We start from the raw sequence: 9,349 nt of genomic DNA, 5'->3' as shown, positions 1-9,349 counted from the left end.
CTCTTCTCTTCTCTTCTCTTCTCTTCCTCTTCTCTCCTCTCCTCTCCTCTCCTCTCCTCTCCTCTCCTCTCCTCTCCTCTCCTCTCCTCTCCTCTCCTCTCCTCTCCTCTCCTCTCCTCTCCTCTCCTCTCCTCTCCTCTCCTCTCCTCTCCTCTCCTCTCCTCTCCTCTCCTCTCCTCTCCTCTCCTCTCCTCTCCTCTCCTCTCCTCTCCTCTCCTCTCCTCTCCCCTCCTCTCCCCTCCTCTCCCCTCCTCTCCCCTCCTCTCCCCTCCTCTCCCCTCCTCTCCCCTCCTCTCCCCTCCTCTCCCCTCCTCTCCTCTCCTCTCCTCTCCCCTCCTCTCCCCTCCTCTCCCCTCCTCTCCCCTCCTCTCCTCTCCTCTCCTCTCCTCTCCTCTCCTCTCCTCTCCTCTCCTCTCCTCTCCTCTCCTCTCCTCTCCTCTCCTCTCCTCTCCTCTCCTCTCCTCTCCTCTCCTCTCCTCTCCTCTCCTCTCCTCTCCTCTCCTCTTCTCTTCTCTTCTCTTCTCTTCTCTTCTCTTCTCTTCTCTTCTCTTCTCTTCTCTTCTCTTCTCTTCTCTTCTCTTCTCTTTCCAAGCATACTGGAAAACTGAAATCAACAAGGCTTTAAAATACTTTGACAAACACTTTGGAAAAATCTGTTTTTGAAAGCTGCAATATATATCCTCATTATATAAATATCCATTGTGGCCCACTATTGCTATCTGAATTAATACAAGAAGGAAAAATCCTAAATCTTCTTCATCTGTTTAAGTGGAAAGATTTTCTAAAGGACTATGCACAATACAAATTTGCCTTCTGAAACTTTTAACATACACTCTTTGGCTACATTAGTGACATCTTTATACAGACAAAGATTTTAAAGAGTTTTAAAAATTGCCTTCTAACAAAAATTTAGAAATGTCACTACATGTGGCTTTATTTATGAGAAAGCAAGGGTTTCTTAATGTTTTCTGGTGGCATTTCAAAGTTATTTTCCAAATATGCAAAGGAGATACTCATGTGTAAATTGTTAGCAGTACAAGACACACTGCTACAACAGCAGGGATACTTGATACTATGGAATTCACACATCACAGTTACTCAAAAGTGTAAGGAAGAAAGTGGAGCTTTGAAATTCTGAGGGCTAAGGCCCTTTACTTGTCATTTTAAAAACCTTGGTTTTGGAGGAGAAGCATTCCATAAATGCTGATAAAGAGTGAGAAGGCTTCTATAACTGGGCAGTATGCACAGTAAAGCTAAATCCCAACCATTCTTTTAAAATGCATGTACCTTTTTGTTCTGTTTTTTTCCTCTTAACATTGACAGCCATCCACAGCGACTCAAGGCTGATTTACCTCGAAGTACAGATTCTGAAAATTTGTGAGGAAAACCCAGTGAGAAGCCCCAATCACTGTTTCTCATAATCCATCCAATGCATACTTTCAGGTTTGTTTTTTTTTTTTTGATTTTGCAGAAGAATGAGCACCCTGAAATTCCTTTTCCAAGCAGCTGATTAAAGCCAAGCACTCATCCTGGACAAGCAGGTGAGCTGAGGATGAAGGATGTAAAACACAGGGCTAGCTTGCCTGTCCTTTTGCTGCTGCTCTGGGATCTAAAGAGCCATCTCTATCACAAAAGCATCTGCACAAGACCTTTATGCAAGGATGAATTTTATTTGATCCTAAAAAGACTTTAAAGGCAATGAAATGTATGTCACTGATCTGCACCCTGGGAATCTGGCCAGTAAAAACAGGCTGCCTATTTATTAAGTACTGATTATGTGTCACATACATTGTCACCCAACCTTCAATTATATTAAACAACCAAAAAACAGAATCTAGTAGGGTACATCTGACTTAGCCTATGAAGATAAGGATACAAAAGCTTGAATCAGATATAGACATTCCTTTTAGGTGAATGGAGCACATGCTTTTAGAATATTTAAGTATCATGCTCAAGGAGCTACTTGTCTGGCAAATAACAGCTTCTGAAAGAGAAGGATTATTTTTCTCTATATGTTGGTCAGAGCAATGACAATAATTCCTCCCTCTTAAAGAGTCAAAGAGCAAGTTCTTTCCCATTACCTTCTCATCCTCCTAAGGCAGGCAGGTGTTGTCTAGTGTCATAGGCCAGAGTTCCCAAATTCACTTTCATTTGAAAATTTCCTCAATTTTTCCCCTGAAAAATGTATGTTTCCAGCTCTCGCCTAAAGATGAGGTTGATTCAGTGTTATGTCCATCAATTGTCCCATCATTCAACTACTTTCAGTGCTGCAAAAACCAAATCTGTTTCCAATGCAGCTTGTGAAAATTCCTACTTGGGGCATGTCACTCACACTTTTCAGAAAGGATTAGACATATTTATGGATTATTATTGTGTTTCAAATTAAATCACGGGGTTTTTTATCTCTTGCACTGGAACGTCCTTGTGCTATGCTAACTGGTATTAACAGCTAAACTGTGTCCACTTGTCCATATAAAAAGGAATAAAATCTGAGCACTTGGCTGTTCTGTATAATTTGAACAGCATTTGTTGCCTTGTCATTACAGACAAAAACATTACAATGACTCTTAAGGTAGTAACAATAAAACTCTTTGCACTAACAGAATGAGTCAGAAGGGCCTGTATCCAGCTGACACCAGTTGTTAGTGGTGGCATGAAGTGACAGGATGAGGTCCATGATAGGTATGCATGCACACGTCTTCTGTCAATATTAATTGATGTCATGGGGCAAAATGCCTGAAGAGCATAATTAAAATTTCCCCTTGAGCGTAGTTCAAATCATGCTTGAGAAGAGTTGATATTGCAGCCACCTGAAACCACTTTAGCTTCACTACTTTTGCTTTCAAGGTTGTTTTGGGGTGCTCAGCACATATTAGAGATAATTCATGCCATTCCAGTTTGCACTCTTAATAGTCCGTTTCCTTTTCCTCTGATTATTTTTCTTGCACATTTAGGAGAACTGTAGGAATTGTGTCAGAATATTAATCCTACAAAATGTCTGCAGAGAAGGGATAATTTGGAATGGATCAGAATCCAGGTCTAGTAAATATTGCTTTAATTTAATAGTGTTTTAAACAACTGCAAACCTTCTCACCTTCGTCACCTTCTAGTGAGGAGCTCTCATAAGTCACTGGCCCAAAATGTGATTCAAATGCAAAGGTCCAATAAGCAATCTCTTGATTTTGGACCTATGCTGGACTCACCGGTGGTAAATATGCACTGCTGTAAAGCAATTTTTGTTAATTCAGTGCTGTTTCTTCAGTAACTTTGCAATCTTGGACTATCATTATTTTATCTTAGATATGGATTATCTTTGAACAGTTGGCAGCTGCTCCTCAACATCTGACCTATTGTAGCAGCTACAGAAGTTTCTTCTGTTCATGCAGAGGACAGAAATCCTCCTCAAAGGCATTTGAGGCCTCACCTGTGCGGTTCTTGCCATGTTATTTCTTCATGCCTCACTGTGCCTGTGTGAAAATCATTGTCAATTAAGCCTGTCCCTAAAAGTGGAGCAAAGTAAAACAGAAGTAGAGAGTTTGAGGAAGGGTTAAGGTTACTGAAGGATTTTTCACAGAAAACAGCAATAGAGTATATTGTCTACCTTACGTTTTTCACCAAACTTCCCATGATTTTTATCAGCTATGCTGTTTTCACGAACTAAACCACAGACTAGGGCTGTATTGCTAAAAAGCATTATTGGACACTCATATTTTAACTGTTGATTTTTCACTTCCCACTCATGAAAACTGGTTAAGGCTCTGCAGGCATCTGATGGGAAGGATAGAAAGCCTGGAGGTTTGATACCCAATATTTATCCACACATATTAGTTTCTTACTTACACTATGATAATTTTTTTTTTTTCTGGAAACATCTCATGGTTTTATGAAATGAGCTGGAAAGAATGAGAAATCCATGGAAATGCTCTAATTCAGAGTCATATTGCCCATACAAGGCAGATACAGATTACTTTATCCTGGTACAGACTGACATTATTCAAATTGAAGCACAACATTTCCAAGATTGGCTTATAAAATAACAGTCACATGAGAATTTAAAGGCAGATGGACTTATTAATTTAATACTTTCCATAGCTTTCTCTATCACCTTATCTGTGACCTGAGTAAATATGTTTTCAACAAAATGTTACAAAAGTATGTCATTTCTTTCAATGGGGTTAGGTAAGCATGGAATGTGCTAGCAGATACTTTAACAATCTTTAGGAAAACAAAACCATTTAATTCAGACACCCACTTACCATATTTTACATGGTTTTCAGCCATGATGTCACTGGGACTGTCTTTAAGTCAAACCAAGCTAACAAGAGGAAAGGAAGGAAGTAACAGAAGGCATTCAGCAATTATCATCCTTTAACAGTCACAGGGAATTAAGACCATAAGTTCTGTACCCTGCAAAAATATCACACTGTGTTATGCAGTTCCTTCTTAAAAAATTCCCAAGCTGTATCAGACCTTATTTTTCAAAAGGATAATTAAATTTCTTAGAAAACATAGCAATACACTTCTGACCTTAGCATCACAGATGGCCAGTGCTTCCCTTGATCAGCAGCTTCAGTGGAAGCTGTGCTGAGGAGGACTGGGCTCCATGTCAGGAATATTTATGTAGAACATTTAAAAATTGCACAGCTCTTCTACTGCAAGCTTGTTTGGCAGTGTTCCAGCATTAATCAACAGTATTTATACCAGAATGGAAAATTCAAAACTAAAATGCCCTATTAAATACAAATCATCAAACGGAAAAAAAAAAAAAAGGAAGAAGAAGACAAAAACACTACAAAGAAATTAAAATCTTGAGAAAGAAAAATGAGAGTAAAGGTTGTCATTTTCATTCCACTGAAATTATACTATAAATGATGGCAAAACTAGATTAGGTGGACCACAGTCCATCATTCATCATTATAAGGAAACTAATATTACACATAAAACACAACATATTCTGACTGTTCAGCACAGTATTTTTTTAAAAAGAACAACAAATACACAGCTTATTTATGCTATTGCACATAGATATGTAAAATTATCTTCATATTATAAAAGCAATACCTACCCTAAAGACATCTTTCTTGTTTGCTTAAAGAAAACCAGAACTGCACTCAAAATTATTTGTCTCCAGAGTCCAAAACAATATATCATATTTGACTGCTGAGATGAGCAAAAATTTTTTATACAAACATAAAGAAAGAGCATCCATTTAGCTTAGAAGCTGGTATTATTAATTAATTCTTGAGAAATCAGCAAAATGATAGAAGTGCTCTGAGCAGAATAGGGATGATTTTATGATACATTATCTGTACTCCATTGCCCACCTTCATCCTCTGGAGATGCAAAACTTCTCTGCATTCCAAGGAAAGCTGCTCCCATCATAGACACTATGGGACCAAATAATTTCAATGCCCTGTATCTTGGCTAAAATCTGGGGAGTGTTTACGGTATAGACCTCAAGTGGGCAGACTCCTCCCTTGCACAGGGAGTGCATGTGATTGTCATGTTTCTATCCGTTTCCTAGTGGTTAGCTCCCACTTCAGACACCACGCCAGTGCTGGTGACTATGAGCATTGCAAGCTGGAACTCGTTAAAAGGCTTGCTTAACTTGGGTTAAGCATGTGGCTTAATTAAGGCATGTTTTATGCACTTCTGTCTGATAATATAAAAATAACTGCATTGGTTTGCTTGAAATGCAGCTGCTACATGGTGTCATGGAAATAAGTGTTAAAAGCTTTTGATTCATTTTCTTTTAAATCGTCTCACTTTCAAGACATACAACTAATAGGATCACCACAACACATGATACTGTTCTGGAAGCTATGGTTGCATCTGCTCACAAGTAGGAGCTTGCAGAAGTTCCCAGTTGCTAAAAGCTTTAAATAGACTGGAACTATCAACTGGTTCCATGTGTTCCTCCCAGACATATCAGCTTTTATGAACACTTTTTCCCAACTGGAAGAAATCTACTTTTAGAAGGGGCTGATAGGTTACTAGATTTTTCAACAACTGCCTGAATTTCAATTCCAGTTTGGCTGAAATCATAAAGTATTTGGATTATTTCATTGCTAACTATTTCAATGATGATATATTCTGTTCCAGCTGTAGTTGGCTTCAGCTGAATACACTGAGGTTAGAAAATTGATCTAACCATTAAAAGCCATTCACACTCCAGTATGACACATACACTGCTCTTCTGCTGGTGGGACTTCCAAACAGTTTAATGATTAACAAAAGTTAACAAAGTGAATTATTTTTAAAAATTATACAGGCAATGATAATGTGCTGGTTTGAAAGTAATGGGAAATTGCCTCCAGGGATATATTCACATTATATTTTCTCTTTTCTCTTTCCAACACTGACCTAGAAAACTGAGGTTCTTGTGCAAGTACAGTTTCAGAAGGTGAGGTTTTTGAGAAAACTCAAAATTTTGCAACACTAGTCATGCTGAGGTAAAGACCTACTTGACTCCAGTTGAGTGTCATTGCTCCCAAGTACAAAGTAGAATATGAAACAGCAACTTTTTCCAATCAAACCCTTAGCTTCCATTATTTAAAATGTTGCCTGCAAAATCATCCAGTGGAGTTTGCAGAAAGATTGAACATATTTTTAAGGTGTGACTTGTCACTTGCATTTCCGATACAGAAATGGTAGTAATCTACGGTATCCTGAAGGGAAGAGAGGACTTCACTTGTATAATTTTCTACTTGCATGAAAATGCTCAGCTTGTGTTACTTCTCCAGAATCTCACCATAAAATTTCCTTTTTAGCCACAATGAACTATATGATTTTACACAATCTGGTAAGATTCTTTAGTTTGAAGGCTGCTGTGGAAATTTGCCCCGTTCAAGGGCCAAAGAGAATGGAAGACCTATTTGAGGGTCACAGCCCCTGGTTGCTAACTCAGGTGAGTGCAGAGGCTGTTACAAGACTGACCAGACTGTGCACTGTCACTCAAGTGCACTTTCTTTGACAAGAGCACGAGTTAGAGTCGCTGCACTGTATTTGCTCATGAGCACATTTTGGATTCACAACCAATCCCAAGTTAGCTTGGGATCATCTCCACCCATCTCATGGAACAAAATTTTTGCTGAGCAGAGCCATCAAGTGAGATGCAAAGAATAAATACATATTGAAAAATAAAATAAATCCTTTGCATTTTGCCAGCTTAGCCTTTAATAAGGTATTTTTTAAACAGTCGTTTAAAGCTTAGATACCATGATGATCTTTTGGCATGAGATAAGTATCAAATAATTTTAAATAGAAAAATTATTTGAAAGCTCTTCTCACTAAGTGTCAGCCTAGAAACTTAGTAAGTATGAAGTATTAGTTAGTAAGTATGAAGACTGCCACATGGGGAAACAGTTCCAAAAATTATCACGATGCACACAGCAATGTCAGAGTGCTTATGCTACTTGCCTCATAGTTTCACAACATTTAAGGCCAGGAAAAAAACTAATTCGTCTTATTCAACATGTATATCATAGGTCATGGTATTTCACTGAAACCAATTTTGCTAATTTTCTTTAAAGTACCACTTTTCAATCCTCCAGATGAAATAGAACAAAACTCAGTGTTTCTTGAACATAGCTTGATTCAGAAGAAAACCAGGCCATTTCAAAGCACAGCTTATTGACCAATGACAACCCACTATTACTTTGATTAAGCCCTACTTTTTGAGAGAAAAGTAAAGAACATTTAGATAATTGCACATCATCCTGCATGACCCAGGCAGGCAACCCACTGCAGCACAAGACTTCCATGCCATCACAGGCACCAGCAATTTGTGCCAGTGTCTTTTAATAGAGCTTCTAAAGCTTTAAGTGAGGTAATGTCAGTTAAAGACAAAAAGCAAGTTGGGGAAAGGATCCTGGAAGCTGTGTCAAATCCTGATCAAAAATATGACATTAAAGGATAGAGAATAAAATAATAAATATCTCTGGACATACCCTGACATCAAGTCTATTTTTGCACACTTTGCTCAATTGAGAAAGAAGTAAACTTCATATATTTTCATATTGGTAAAACTTCACAATTGCAACCAGGTCATGCTGCAGAGAAACAATACCTGATCTTTTTCTGGCAGCTAGTGACAATTTCCTTTTGTGCTGTGGACTGGAGAAGTTTGAGTGTTGCTGAGCATCAGATGGTAGCTGCATTCCTTCAGGGCTGTTTCTAAGCTAAGAGGACAGCAAGCTCTCCCTTGCTTACCATTATGCCACAGATAATGTGGGAGAAGGTTTCTGGTTTTCAGAATTCAAAGTGAAAGGATAGCTGTAGAGAGAGAAGCAAAGATCAGGATCAGCAAGCACGGCTTCTTGAAGCTGTCAGTGTGCTCTATAGAAAGAAACCACGTTTTCATTTTCCTGCTGGTTTGTTGCATATTCTAACTTTATTCTTTACTGTTTTCATTGTTACATAAAGAATTTTGGTCTGTTTTCAGTGTATTTTTCTCCATTTTTTCTCTGAAAATACATAATATAGTTGAAATATAGCAGCAGCCTCTAAGTTTTCCTTTCATCAGAAAAATCTTACTTATTAACAACTTTTACTTCCTTATAATTTTCTAAAAATTAAAAAAAAAGCCCTGGTATCATGGAGGAGAACTCCAGTAATACTAATTGGTTTCAAATGACTAGTCTGTTTTAAAGGTTATGCAATTATTAGAATGCTGCTTCATTCTCTTGAAGTAGATTGGGGAAGATATTTTAGCCACAGATAAAATTCTGGCAAATTCAGCCCAGTACGTTGCTGCTGTATGATTTAATAATTTATGAAACATAAGGAGTGCAGAAGAAGTGTTGCCAGGCTGACCAAATTTTTTTCAGTCTGCATTCTGTGTTACACTATACAAACTGCAGTCTGTCCAATTTCCGATTAGGATAATTTGCCATTATTCCCTAGGCCCTTGTATAGAGCATTTTTAGAATGAATAATTAGTAGTTTGCTTACATATATTGCTTTCTATATCAGAGTAAGCTTCATCAGTTTAAGGACTTTTTCCCTGTTTTTTCCTTGGAATAGGCTGAGGCAAAAATCCATTGCCTCAGATAATCAATTGCCTTGTTCACAGTTATACAGCATAGTCATGCCATTGCAATGACTTTAATGTAGCCATTACAGGTCATTTCAGTAGCACGGCACAAAAAACTTAATTTTGTACAAGTGTCAACAGTGCTGAAAAATATATCAGTCTTTCCTTTTTAGTAAGCATGAGATGCCACAAGCCTTTGCAAGATCTTGCCTGAATCATAGATTTTCATAAGTCATTCTATCATCAGAGGAGTGGTTAAGCAACCCTGGCAACACAATACTTGTTTACTTGCATAAGAAAACAGATAAATAAAAT

The 9,349-nt window shown here is 38.0% G+C and overlaps 1 long non-coding RNA gene across 4 annotated transcripts; it reads right to left on the bottom strand.

The window, feature by feature from the left end:
- Positions 1-464: 464 nt before the first annotated feature.
- Positions 465-8,353, bottom strand: LOC110475432 (uncharacterized). 4 transcript variants are annotated; one of them, XR_004148266.2, is made up of 5 exons: positions 8,069-8,353; positions 4,257-4,315; positions 3,425-3,500; positions 1,288-1,367; positions 465-604 (listed from the first exon to the last, which is right to left on the bottom strand). It is a non-coding gene; the product is annotated as an uncharacterized LOC110475432 (long non-coding RNA). The 4 variants fall into 4 exon arrangements; XR_004148267.2 differs by lacking the exon at positions 8,069-8,353 and adding an exon at positions 5,066-5,441; XR_004148264.2 differs by lacking the exon at positions 8,069-8,353 and adding an exon at positions 5,325-5,433.
- Positions 8,354-9,349: the final 996 nt, after the last annotated feature.

This window comes from Lonchura striata, chromosome 4 (genome assembly GCF_046129695.1).
Source record: "Lonchura striata isolate bLonStr1 chromosome 4, bLonStr1.mat, whole genome shotgun sequence".
Lineage (NCBI taxonomy): Eukaryota > Metazoa > Chordata > Aves > Passeriformes > Estrildidae > Lonchura > Lonchura striata.
Note: the sequence above shows the minus strand (reverse complement) of the source record. Positions and strands in the feature narration are given on the sequence as shown.